This window comes from Catharus ustulatus, chromosome 8, assembly GCF_009819885.2.
Source record: "Catharus ustulatus isolate bCatUst1 chromosome 8, bCatUst1.pri.v2, whole genome shotgun sequence".
In the NCBI taxonomy this organism is placed as follows: domain Eukaryota; kingdom Metazoa; phylum Chordata; class Aves; order Passeriformes; family Turdidae; genus Catharus; species Catharus ustulatus.
Window position 1 is genome coordinate 24744733 of NC_046228.1, and position 14773 is coordinate 24759505.

The following is a 14773-nucleotide window of genomic DNA, read 5'->3' on the forward strand; positions in this document are numbered from 1 at the left end:
AGCTGGTACAGTGAAAAAATTCTTTAAACATCTAGGTCTACACAATATTTTTTCTTGTGTTTCAGGACTGTGATTTTGCATCTAATCCTTTAAGTCAAATTGATTTTGCTATAAGGTTTCTTTGGGTACAGGAATCTTACATTCTAGAGTCCAGAAAGGTGGGGTTTTGATCTAGTAGGCAGGCTTGCCAAGAGAATGCGTCCCTTTGCATTTCAGTAAACTGTGGCTTTAGCTTTTGTTTTCACAGTAACTTAACACTACTTTTCTTTACACTGTGACTGAGATATTGCTACTTACTAGAGGGCCTCCAATGCTGATATTTTAAAGGAATAACCACACACATAGATTTTTATTAAAACCCTGGCATTTTGCTAAGTATTCTTTTGGGCAAATTCACAATCAGCACTTTTACTTTGTGAATTGCCATATGCTTCAATGGGCAGTGGGCAGGATTTACCAGCAGCATAGCAGGTCTGTGAAAGCCCAGGCATTTACTGTGGTGAATGTTGTAACAACAATTAGCACTTTGCTGCTTCCAGCAAGAATAGCTCACTAATTCAGTTTAGTAAAATATGGTGATATTTTAGTGCCTATAATCAGATCTGGAGACTTTCAAAAACAACAGTTATGGTGTATTATTTCTGCTGCCCCATGGCAAGGCTTTAGGCATTGAAACAGTTTTGGAAAAACAATATATATAGTGATTCATGTATCTACTGAATCATTTATTTTGTTTGCTGTTTTTCTCTGTTTCTCTAGTTCAGACAAGACAAAGCAGCTCTTTTTATGGAAAGGAAATGAAAGAACATAAATAGGGTAAGATGCAAACCACAGAGCTTCTGTCATAAACAAGAGGCAAATGGCGCCTTGTAGCAGTTATGCACAAATGAGTAGGTTGTAGCAAGTTGTAGCTGAGAGCATACTTTTGGCCAGGGTTGTCATCAGACATCAATTTGGAAAGTTGTATAACTAGATGCTGTTAAAGAAAATCAAAGTGTTGTCTGGCATGATTATGAATTTCCAGCACAGTTCAAGTGCTTGCTTCTAATATTCCCTTGCTATTAATGTTATTTAGAACACCGGTTTGCCTTGGGAAATAAAGGATGTTGCGTGTTTTTCCAGGGATTCAGAACTTCCATGGGTGGAATTGATTGATGCAATAGCCAGTTGGGGTGTATGGCCTCTGTAGACTTGGAATACTGATTTCCTGTCTTGTGGAGTTTGCTGTAAGTAGAGGTTCATGCCCTACAGATTCAGATGGGCTCTGTTTCCCCACTTCAGTTTATATGGTCATCCCTACTATTAGCATGTTCTAGAAAAGTAAGCTGCCAGCTGGCCAGTACCTGACACACAGGCATTAGCTGCCACTGGGGAAAATCAGGGTGAAGTTAGTCATTTAGAATATTTGGCACAATGAAGTTCTGAATCCCTGGTGAATGGTAGTATGTTAGATAGAGAAGCATTATTCTCCAGCTGAAGTGCCAAAGAGCCACTGTTCTAATACAGGCTTAAAGGAAAGCCAGACCTCTGAAAATAAATTGTATTAAGGAGAGTTAGTGAAACCCTGCTAGTGAAAAGGAAAGTGAACAAATGAGGTAAGCATGCCAAATATTGTGTTAAGTGTTATGGCTCTGGTATGGCACGAGATCCTTATATTCTTCTCAGGTTCCTGACCTTGGTAAAAAGAAGCTTGATAAACCAGGCAAGACATGTTTCAGTTTGAGTCTTTTCCTCCTGGGCATTTTCCCAATGGGGACACTGTTGACTATCAAGTTCACAAAATAAATGATAAAGTAAAGACACCCCAACACATTGTAACAGAAATTTCATAACCTAATGGGAGTTAGTAATCTTATGCTGTGATTTATCTGGATTACTCATTTCCTTATTTTGAAGAATATGTATGTTACAGAATCAATGCCTTGAGCCATGCTAGTTGATAGTGCTGTTTCCAGTGCTCATGTTACTACTTAGATGCACTTTCTTCTTTAGGGGAAGAAACAAATATGCAGAATGATTCTATTTTCGCAGTATATGTAAATGACAAATTTACAAGAAGGTATTTTACTGCTTTTCAGAATACATTGTGTGATAAATCCAGATACATCTATAAGGTATGAGCTCTCTACTCTTGATATATCTATAACCATTGTTTTCGCATAGCTCCAGTTAAAAGAAGTCCACAGAAAAATCCATCTTGTATAAGAAAGTGATCTGCTATAATACAGAATATCAGCACACTTTAGACACATGACTAAATTAAACATTTCTTATTTATCAGAAGACCAATAGGGAGTCCAAAACGTAGCCAAGTGGAAATAGTAATGTGAAAATTTTTCTGAAATTAGCTAGTAACAGAGAAAGTCTGGAGTAAACATCTGCAATGAACTGGAGTCATTTTCTGAAGACGGTTCTTCCCTCTTCTTTATCTGATGAGAGTGGGAAATTTGTCATCTGAGTGATCTGCAGGGGAGAGAACCCTAAGGGTGTTCAGACCATAGAACGAGGGGGGTTTTTCCCCTGTTGTTTTTTGGTCTTTTTTATTCTGGGGTCATGTGGCTAAAGGAGCATTTCTCCATTTATCTTTGACTGGGCAAGGTAAGATAAAACATACATACTGTTGAGACTACAGCTGGCTGCATATCATCCATCTACCTTGGATCCTATGTTGCAGAGATTTGCACAAGGGCCATATGCAAGAGGAATCCCCTGGTGCTGCCAGCAGGTCACCTGCTCCCCTGGCCTGCAGGACACTACTTGAGAGCTCTGGGAAATGGATGATGGGGATCAGATGTCAGCTTTTCACAGATGACATTCAGAGACACTGGAGCTGCCTGCCTATATCTCAGCTTATCAATTGTGTCTTAAATATCTGGTATCTTGTACAGGAACAACAAAATTATATGCAAATGATAATGGCTTTTTATTTTCTTTTGTCCAAAAACCACTGGTATGTCTTTTCACACAGAAACCTCATTAAATGTTTCAGGTAAAATCTGTAGGGGATTTTTTGCATAAGAAAATGCATGAATACTTGAAGGAAAAACTGCAAATAAAAGAATAGGGGATGTCTGTGTTATTGGTTATAAGTAATATTTCTTGACTAATCAGATAAGCTTAACATTAGTACTCTGTGCTTTATGCACACAGATTCTTCAGTATAGGGAAACTCTAAAGCAGAATGCTCTGAAAGATCATCCTCATCCGTCTTTGTCCCCTTTATGCTTGCACCACAAAAATGTAAGAGTGTGTTAGGAATAAATGGCAGTAATGTACTGATGGGAATACTTTCAGAGTGGACAACACAGCCTGGATGAAGCCCAACACTTAAGGATATGAAGCCTGTGATTAATCCTTAGATTCTCATATGTAACACTGTATGCACTCTAAAGTCTAGGAAGCTAGTTTGAAAAGGACGGCAGCTCTTATGCAATAAAGATTTATCAAGAGGTGTGTATTTGCAGGTAGGGAAGCGATAAGCACCAGGATGTATTGGGGTTTGAATAATTTCCAGACATTTGAGGAGAGTTGCTAAGAAAGCAACTCCATGATGCACTTTTCTGTGAAGTTTTGGGAACGCAGGAGTAAATCTGGACATAAATAAATAAATAAATAAACAAATGTAGCTTTATCCTTTTTGCTTTCCTGGGGATCTTCTTCCAGAGTCTGTGAACTGCTCATATTCCCTACCACCCCCTGTGATTTTTTTTTTCTTTCTTTTTCTCTGAGAAGTGCCATCTGGTTTCCAGTGTTTGCTTCTTTTTCTGAGGAGACAATATTTTGGGATAAGAAGTGTCCTTTTTTCTCTGATTTCTGCGTGACACTGGTTTACTATTTAGATATGAAATGTGTCAAAAACTTTCTAGCAGTTTGTTTATCTGTAGACATGCTGTTAGTTACCAACATCCTTTGCTTTTTACCATTGTCATTTCTAATGCTGACAATTTACCTTCAAAAGATAAATAGGTTATTTTTAAGAAAACTAAATGACTGACCCTACCAATATTTGATAATTGATGGTTGTATTTTTACATATACTATGTAGTTATTCCTATGTTAGCTATGGTATTCATTACCCTTTTGAATCCCAGGCTACTATTCATAGCAAAGGCAAGAATCTGCACAAGAAAACCTGGACTTGATTAATATCCTTAATTACTCTGCACTGGACCAAAGGGTAATATTTCTTACTGCCTCCTGTTAATAACCAGTTATGTCTCAAAGCACTTGGATCAATAACCTATATTTTTTTCCTTCGGAACTGTGCTTATTGTATTAGTGGGAAAGTATTCAGCTGAAGAAGCTTGCTAATGTTAACTAAAATTTTTCAGAAATTTGTTATTGATTTTCTAAAAGTTTGTCCAATTGGAGACATTAAACCAGCTCAGCAGTTTTTTGGGTTTTTTTTTAACAGAATACTTCTGAGGGTTATCAGCCAGCTCTGCAGAGTGCAGAAAACATTAGGAGGGTAGTATTTTATACAGGTATGTGTCCATCTCTTGTCTGCCTGATAAGGCAGTAAATCATTCCCACTTTATGCTAGAGCAGGTCTTTGCTGAAGTAAATGTGGTCTCTCAAGAACATACTTATGTATTATTTTAGGTACAGCACTGTGTCAACAGCTCTCCAGGCTGGGGCAGTGGGATCTTAGCCTGGATGCTGTACCCACACAGACATGATTTAAACTGGTTGTCCTTTGGCTTCAACTGTAAATTCAATGTTAGCTGTGTGGTCATCAGCAGTCTTGTCCATGTGCTCTTTGATAGTTTGCATTGTCACTGGCTCACAGCACTGGGCTCCTCCTCTTGCTGTTCATCCTCTGGGTCATGTCATTAGAGCCTCCACACACATTGCTGAGTGAATTATCAATACAATGGGTCCTTAATTTCTTTGGCAGCCTCATGGGGCCAAGGTGGCAGTGAGAGAGGATTGAGCTTCTGTAGGTTTCTATTCATGCCCGTAACTCTTGAGTGCTGTGCTGTGTACCTGTGTATATGTGACCTTGAAACTGTCCTAACACAGAATTGTTTAACTATACCCTCAATCCATACCTATAAGCCTGACCTTACTGCAGCCACTCTATCTTAGAGAGTGATCATCATGATGATGGGGACAGACACTTGTCAGTGGAGACCAGCAATTTGGCAAAGGGCAATGGGCATGAACTGAAACACAGGAAATTGTCTGACTATAAGGAAAACCTTTACCTTGGGAGTGACTCGAATGGGCTGCCCAGAGAGCTTCTGAAGTGTCCTTCTCTGGAGATATTAAAAATCTGCCTGGGTGTGATCCTGTGCAACCTGCTCTAGCTGATCCTGCTTTAGCAGGGGCCTTGGACTGGATGACCCCCAGAGGTTCTTTCCAACCCAACCATTCTGTGATTCTGTGATAATACTAACAACCGACAGTCTGCTCTTTGCTCCCTGCAGTGTTCAATCATAAAGGCAAAACCTTGCACTGCTGTTAGTTTTGTGGAGAGTGGGAGGAAGAGAAATCCCTGAAGTGAAAGTGATAGGATGTGGATAACAGATTTTAATTGCTGCTTTCTCAGACTGTCTGTAGCCTGGCTAAAACAGATTTTCCTGCTGATTCGCATGAAAGAAGACAATGTTTTAAATATTGATGTGTATATGAAGGGATTATGAAGTGCCCAGATGGACCTCTTCCCTGTACTTTTCTGGTAATGTGTGTTGTGTTTTTTCTAATTGGCAGCCACTGGGTTCCAGTCCAGCACATCGTCCCTCCTGACCACTGCTGTTCCCCAGGCAGCGTGGCTGCCTGGTGTTCTTCCTGCTGGCAGCTGATATAGTTCAGGTATGTCAGTAACAGGCATATGAATAGATTTTCTTTTTTCCCTATATTTTTTTTGTTTTGTTCAGTCTTTGGTTGATGAGCTATTTCACTTGAGACAGGATGTAAGTATTTTATTTTTAAACTACAAAGATACCCAGCAACTCAGTTTTTCAAATTCACTGGGGTAAAATGAATCATCAAAATGTTTGAAGTTTAAGTTTTACAGGTTGAGGTTTTTAAAGATTTTTCAACTAAAAAATACAACCTTCTAAATTTTTTTTTTTTGCTAGCTTGGATTCACTACCATGTTTGTCAGCCCAAGACTGCTTTGTGTAAACACATTATCCACACTTCCTCCTCTCAAATTGCCCAGTCCTAACCATGTGATTTCAGCAAGACAGCCATCTCAAGGCTTTGTGATGTAAAGACATTTTAAACAAGTTCAAAGGGTTAACAGGCAAGACAAGAGAGGGGCTATTTCTGTATCTGAGATTTCAGTAGGAATGATTTACTGTGAACAGAAGAACATATCTCAAAAGTAATCTTTTTATCTCTCTCTGCCTGCAGAAAAATTTATGATGACGTAAGGATATCTATAATGCCACAATTTACATGGCACCTTTTGGCTGATGGGAAATGGCAGTCTCAAAATGACTACAGAGATTAGGAGTTTTAGACTTGTTTCCAAAAATAATGTACTCACAGAATGTTGACAATTTTTTCTGGTTTAATCATTTCACCAAAGCATTTATTAAATGTATGTCAGAACTCAAAGTAATAATGCAAGTAGAGGCCTTATCAATCAACCAGTTAAATTTTCACACTCTTTTGGTGTAGCTTTTTTGGTCTTTGGAATAAATTTGACAGCTTCATGTGATGCTGCTTAACACAACTTGAAGATGTGCTATATGATTCTATGCTGTTTGATATAAGTGGCAAAAGCAAGGGTAGAAAAGCAGAAGTATAATTTCAAAAGTATCAGCGGTTCTTTGAGACTTAAATATTACTGATACGTCACTCAAACTTTAGGTTCTAAATGCCCAGGTTTTCTGAGTTAGTGGTACTTGAACTTGCAGGACACTTGAATGCTTGGTATTATTTCCCTCCTTTGCTCTGAATTCAGCTCAGGCATTTTAGATGTGAGAACCTGATCTCATGCTGAGTAAATGTGGTTAAGAGTGCTTGAAATGTAAACTTTTTGGAAAAAAGGGATATTTTCCTTCAGATACTGTTGGAGAGGTTTCTGAGGTATCAACAGAGAAATTTTTGATGAAAATAAATGAGTGGACTTGGAATTGCTGTTGTTCTAGTGTTAGGACACTCACATGGCAGTGGGAGTCCTCAGTTCAATCAGATGCTCTTCCTCAAGGCAAGCAGCCCAGCACAGCTTTCCTAATGTTGAGGGGAAATATTTTCATCACAAAACCCTTAATTTGGGGTCTGTCTCAACAGATTGGTTTTGTTCCGTTTTGTTTTTCTTGTTTGTGAATGGGAGGACAAAAACAAGTCCTTGGCCTTTTATGGTAATGAGGTAGAGGTTTTTTTGTTTGTTTGTTTATTTATTTATTAAATAAATACCAGGGGTTTTTTCCCCTATTTTCCTCCTAGTATGAAGGAATACATTGGGGCTCCCAGTGAAAGGCCTATTGTACTTTAAGAGTAAAAAGATGGAAGATTAAGCCATGTCCATCTACCCCCCACAGAGCAAAGCCAAACTCTTTTGTTTCTCAGGGTTCATAAAAACATCTATAACATCTTTATACTTTTGTATTCCAACATCACTTTTTCATTGAGTTTGCATTGCTGTGACTCCACTAACGCTGTTGAACAATTCTGTGTGTCCTCAGGTGATACATCCTTCAGAAAGGCAGTGGTAAAGATCAGTTATTATATCCTCTGTGACCTTTTGGTTTATCATTTCAAATGACCTGCAGCAGACTCTGCCTGAGGTGTGCAGTTGCTTTGTGGCACTGTGGCTCCAAATGTCAGTATCTGTTTTCATTCTGCACTGATTTTGCATGTAGTTGTTTGTTAGCTTAGGTGGAGATGGGGAAAGTTGATGAGTACCTCAAGGGGATTGGATTTTAGGTAAGGCTAGCTAAGGAAAAAAAAAAACATGGTTAATTGCTATGCAATAATGTAAATAATCACTTCTATGGTGACTATAGGCAATATCAGGGACACTATAGCAAAAATCATCCGATCAATGAAAAATGAATGGGACCAGCCCAGCAATGATGGGACAAGAACAGGCTTCATGACCCAGCAACCCAAAACCACACCAATTTTTCTCCCCTGAACAACTGTTATGACAGGTGGAGTCCAAATCACGGAATAAATTAACTCAACTGACTCTCACAGGAATGGTGCATAGCCTCAGGGAATGGTAGCTACATATATATATATATATATGTGTGTGTGTGTGTGTGTGTCTGTATATCAAAGGACCAAGAAGAATGGTGGTGGCTAGCTGTGATGCATTACAAAATGTGGGACCTAGGCATGGCATAATTGGTATGGAATGAGGGGTGGATACTGTCCTGGTTTTGGCAGTGATAGGATTATTTTTCTTACTTGTAACTGGTCCAGTACTGTGTTTTGAATTAACTATGAGAATAATGTTGATAATACACTGTTTTAGTAGGCTTTAGTTGACTTTTCAGTTTCCCCTGCCCTGCCAGTGAGGAGGTGCACAGGAAGCTGGGAGGGAGGAAAGGCAGAACAGCTGTCCTGAACAGTCCAAAGAGATATACCCACCACAGAGTGTCATGGCCAGTATGCAAATGGAGGGAGTTGGCCTGGAGGTGCCAATCAGTGCTTGGGGAGGGATTTGGCATCAGTCACCAGCTGGTGATCAGTCAGCTGGTGATGACCAGTTGTATTGTGCATCACTTGTCTTTCCTGAGTTTTATTTCTCTCTGTCTCTCCTTTTAATATTACTAGTAGTAGTAGTGGTGGTAGTAATTTAACTTTATTTCAATTTTTCAGCAATTCTTAGCTCACGGGTTTTACCTTTTTCTAATTCTACTCCCCACTATCCTGGCTGGGAAATGGGGAGTGAGTGAGCAGCTACGTGCTGCTTATTTGCCAGCTGGGGTTAAAACACACACTTAAAATAAGGAAATATTTATACTGAGTATTTTGGGTCTGCTTAATTGGTAATTTTCTAAAATCCTTTCATAATCACAAATGAGACTTGTATGCTTTTTTGGTAGGGAAAATACTGTACTTTAAAAGGCTGTGGTGTTTTAATTTCTTTGCAGAAAAACCCTCAGAGTAGGTGAAAAGACTGTGTAATGCTCAGGGAAGGTCATTAAAGTTTTCAATTTAAATTGATTACAAGGAAATGATATGCCAGGGGAAAAAACAATAGATGAAAAGAAGTGTCCTGGATGGCAAGAGAAGATGAATGCTCTGTGTTTTCCCCACCTCAGATTGTCTATGACAAAGTATGATTGTCTAATATCTCAAGATGAGGAGGCTAATACAAGGCCATAAATCACGGTGAACAGCTTTTCAAATAATAAAGCAGTCTGCCTTCTTGCTAATAGGCCCCAAGGTAGGACCCTGAAATGCTGAAAAGAAGGCTAGCACTCACCTCCCTGTGGGTGACAATGACTTTTGCTTAGCCTGTATTCACACATTGTCAGGGGAGACAGCTGAGAACTCAACATATTGCGAGTACAGCAGATTTGTAGCCTGCTTGTTAGTTACTTATATGTAAAGATTAATAGGAAAATTATGGAAGATGTGATGTTTTTGTGCAGTTTAACTCACATCCATTATTTAGACTCCTATGACCTACCTAAGTGTAGAACTGGGATTATTGTGTGTTGTATAGTTAGATTTTCATGCTTGCACAGAACATTTTAAAGCTGGAGCTCATGCATGAGACATTATTACTGTGCCTCTCTCTTTTTCTTCTGACTCTTCCAGCCTTACTGACTGAGAAAACGTGCTTGTTCATATGAGAGCCTTGTATGATACAAGAGCACATATAATACTCATTTAAGTTTATTCTCATGGACAAAAGTGGAAAGAATCCAGACTGAAAACAGCAGATCAAAAAGTGAGAGATAAATATACTCATAATCTGTGGGCATTTTAAACTGCATAACTAGGAAGGAGCTTAGGCTGACTTATTCTCTCTAAAAGAATCCCCTCAATGGCAGGAGAAAATTCATAACCTTGTTTTAAGGAAAATAAAATATCTCATGTGATGACAATGTGCAAGAATTTATGCACAGCCAGCACACTAATAGTTTCATTGATGGAAATACAGAAGAGGTCCAAATATCAGATATTCATTTTCTAATTATTTTTTTGTCGTTGTTGATTTCCATATAAACATCTAGTTAATAGGAAGCATCTTTGTGTTCTTTCAATTAGAGTAGAAAATTGAGAAACAAAACGTTTCCTTCTGATATAGGTTTATTTATATGCCTTTGTTTGTGTTGGAACTTGGAGCTTGTCAAAAACTTGCAAAATGTGGGATGATTTTTTTTTCAAACAGATTAAAAATACTGAAACATAGCAAACATCATTTGCTTGGGTTTTTTTAGTCATTGTATTTCTCAAGTTAAGAATTTGGTTCAATTAAAAAATGTTATTCTCCAAAAATCAATAAAAAATACTAAATGTAAACAGCTAAATTATACCAAGCAAAGAAGACAATTTACAGAAATTGGAAATTTTAGTACATCCTCAATGCAAGATTTAAAAGTTGAAATATGTTACCACAAACAAAACTAAAATGGAACTGAAATAAAATGTCTTGGTAAATGTTGAACTATAATATAGTAGTATTTCCAGTTAAGATACAAAACCTCTGAAATCTATCACTTGATGGGCTGAAAAGTGTTTGACTCATACCAGTTGTTATCTTAGCAACTAGCTACACTTGATTAATGTTAATTGGAATAATTTGGTGGAATGCTCAGTGGGATGATGGAATCACTTGGTTCTCTTTTGAGCCCTGCTCCTAAACTGCTTGGCTTTTAGTACTTTTGTTGCATCTAAAATAGGTGGTATCTTTTCATCAGATTTGAGCTCTGAGATGAAAAAGCACAGTACTGAGAATTATTATTATTGAAAGATGCTAAGATATTACAAGAACAGATGAGCCTTTGTGCACTTCTTCAAGCCTCCTTACACAATCTTTCTTCCTTTTGAAGTCTTATTTATTTTTTTCTACATATGTCTTAAATAAAACAAACAAAAAAACCCCACCTGCTATAATTATGATAATTTAAATAAAAAAAGAACACTGGATTTTTGGCAGAGAAGGGAAGTGAGAACCTAAGGGACCACAGCTCTGAGATCTTATTTCCTTTGCACAGATGCTAAAACATGAGAAAAAATAAATGTGTACATAACTTTTTAACTTTCTCTTGATTATCTTTTTTTTAATAGAATTAAAACATAATTTTTGTTGTTATATAACTTTTGTGGAGCTTCAAAAACAATTTTTTCATTCACTTGTCAACCTTAGAAACAACATCAGCCTTTGGTCCCTCTTTCATGTTGAGAACATGAAAATCAACTGTACAAACCCAAAACCTTTCCCAGTGTAAATATGGAATAATCTCACATGAAGTGAAACTACATTCAAAATAAGAACTTTACACTCAAACTCGAACTAGTTCAAAAAATTAAGTGAATCAATTGAGCTTAAATGTGTATTTCCCAGAGAAAGTGGCCTTAAGCTTTATCACTGTCTTATAAACCAGAAAATCCTTATTGATTGTCCTGATTGACAGTGGTCCTGAATTGTTTAAGAAGTTCCACGTGTAGGTCATAAAACATCAAAGGGAAAACTCTCTTTGCATGACATTTAAGTATCTCTCTCTCTTATCCTTGTCCTACAAGACAGAATCCTTTTCTTGTAAGAGGTACACAAGGGGATTAAGACAAAATGCTTTGATTCACTGCAGGTTAATCCTCCTACAAAGGAAGATTTATTTGCTTCTTTAATGTTATTCTTTCAGTTGGTTTGCCTTAAGTTTTAAAAATGATTCTCTGGTAGAGAAGTCCCTGTCTATCTAAATGCAGGTTGTTCTGTAAACTAACACACCATGGAGCAGACTATCTTTCTGGAACAAGTCCTGTGCTCTTCATGGACTAAAATATTCTCAGTACTGACATGCTAAGATAAAATAGCATGGACCTCAAACTTACAACTTTGAAGCACATTTTGTTTAGTATGTGGAGAGAATCCTATTTCAAGCTATCAAATTTACTTCCAAATTTTAAGTATTTTACAGAACAATAGCATTTGAGTTGATAAAAATTAGAAGAAGTTTCAAACTACAGAGGCATAATTTAGAATGCAGTTTTCTGTAAGTCATGAGCAGGGATAATCTGTGACAATTATGTGTGAAAAATAACTGGTTTCAGATATTTCCCAGCATAAAATTTAAATTAATTTTTGGAACTGGCTAGCAGATAAAATTACTATTTTAGCTTCTCTGAGAATGAAACACCTGTAAAATTTATTTAGGGTGGAAGAACAGGAGGACCAACTAGATCTCACAGAAGTAGCTCCACTGGGTGCACATGTAAAACAAATATTGCTAGGACAAAAAATTACTTTGTATTCTAATCATGTTCATATTTCCTGTTGTCAGTTGTACAAAAGCAGTGCATCAAACATCCAAATGAGTTGAGATGTGTTTTGCTGATTACTGGAGCAGATGGTACATCTCAATTAGGGAAAAATATTTTCTGTTGGCTTATTATACTTTTAAATTAAATTCAGTTCGAGTGGAAGATCAAACATAACAAAACAAAGGATTTTTTCTTGTTCTTTTATCATCAGGCTGGGTATTGCAAGAAATAGTGATGTATTACTATCACTAAGCAGTAACATGAATGGCAAACAAAGCTGCTGATTCTTTTTAATTCTTTCCCACTGAAATATCAAGATGATGATGTAACAATATAGGCTAAGGACTGGAACTTGGCAATTGAAATTAATTTAGTCTGATTTGCACACAAGTTACCCAGGATGTGAAGGGATGGTGGAAAACACATGAATTGAGGAAGAGAAGCAGCAAGTTGCAGGTGACAGTATGAACAAAACTGAATAGAGCAGGTACACTTCCTTCTGTTTCATTTGATCCAAAGCTGCTGTCATGTAGAATATAGTTTTGCCTAAATTGCATAAAAAACAAGTAGTAATATAATGCAATTATAGTAGTAATAATGCAAATGAAGTAGTATTTTATTGTAAACTATAGTCTGGCAGACAAAACAGAACACTAGGAACTCACTTGGCTAAATCCTGTCAGGAAAGTAATTAGAGGATATAATGTTAACTGGTACAATTAACACTGATTATACATCAATGACTTGGATAACCTAAGAATTATAAGGAAAGGGATTAAGTTGTCTTTGATTTCACAGATCTAATTGAAGTAGAAACACGAAAATACTTGTTATTGATGCTGTGATGTTTACTCAGAGAAATGTACTTTTGTGACAATCCTTTCATTTGAAATAGATCCCTAATTAGTAAAATTGTAACACTGCTGCTACAATTTTTCTGTTTGCAAAGCTATTTTGTTGTATTCTGAATAAAAAAGCAAAGGAATTGAAGGGATTCTGAAGGAAATGTGTCACATTTATTCCTGCTGCAATCAACCTCTTTGTCAATGGATAATGAATTACATAAAGAATGAGTTTTGTCTTACATTGAAAGAGAAGCTGACCTTCTTTTAAAAAACCACAAATGGGCAAAAGTGGTTTTCTTAGTCATTTTCTACCTGAATTCTAAGTGTTTATTATGATAATTCATTTATCATTCTAAATATTTAATTGTAAGGCAGTCCTTGGGGGTTTATACTTCCTGTTGCTATCAGGTCAAAGCATTTCTGCCAGGTTCATTTGAAACAGGCAGTTTGGCTTTTGTCGAAACATTTTTCATTTTCTTCTGTTTTACAGGTTTTTTTTTGTATCAGAGTATTTTCCACTATCTTGCATAGAAAAATTATAAGCAATTATTGGTGTCAACTAAGTTTGAAATTGTAAACACAGCTTCCTACAAAGTCTTCATGTCAACCATGAAAATGACAGATTATTCTCTATTGTCCCTGGCTGTGAAAAATTGTAGTCTAAACACTTCAGCTGTTTGCAAATTTAATTATATTTTATTTGTTTAAAAAAAGTTAAATACTTGAATACTGTTGAAACTGAGACCATAGAATATTTTTCTTTAGTTCATTCAGCTGAAATTCCTTGGAGGCGCTTATCAGAAGAGCAAACTAACCCACTGTACTTTATTTAGTAAAAATGCTTAAATTGTGTCTGCAAGTGCTTTGCAGTTGTGAGAACTGACTTTGGGGACACTGGCTGTAGTCATGGAAAATGGACTGTATTATTCAGAAGGTTTACTGCAAAATGTGGGTATTTTGATGATGGTTGAAGGCTTTACTCAGTATACAGGTTTTTGCTAACCTCTATGTATGAGCTGCCAGGTAAGAGGCAGCAGGTTTAACAGTGTAACCAGCCAGCCCAGCACTCGTTGCTGGCAAACCTTGGCACTTCAGGTAGAGAAGTCAGTGCTTGAATGAGCTGGTGAAACTAAATTATTTCTGCACTAAAGCTAAACTTTCTGTGTCGAAGAATGCTAGCGTATCTAAATGAATTGCTTGTTTCTTTGAAAAAGAGAACACAATTTTTCATAGTTGCCTTTTACTATTTATAATCAGACAGTTCTAGTCACTCAGCTTTTTTTTTTTTTTAGCATTACAGGCAATAAATGCTGACTACAATGAAAGTAAATGAATTTTTGTCTTAGGATATAAAGTAATTAGAAGGTAAATTGGAAGGTAAAATGTAGTGAGATTTTGCTTATGTAGATATGGTTGTGTTGACAAACACTCAAGTTTTAGAAAAAGAGGTTATGAAAGTCAGTACTGGTTAGGACAACAGCTAGAGCTTTTTCTCTCAGCTATTTTCTTTGACAATTTAGAAAAGTATC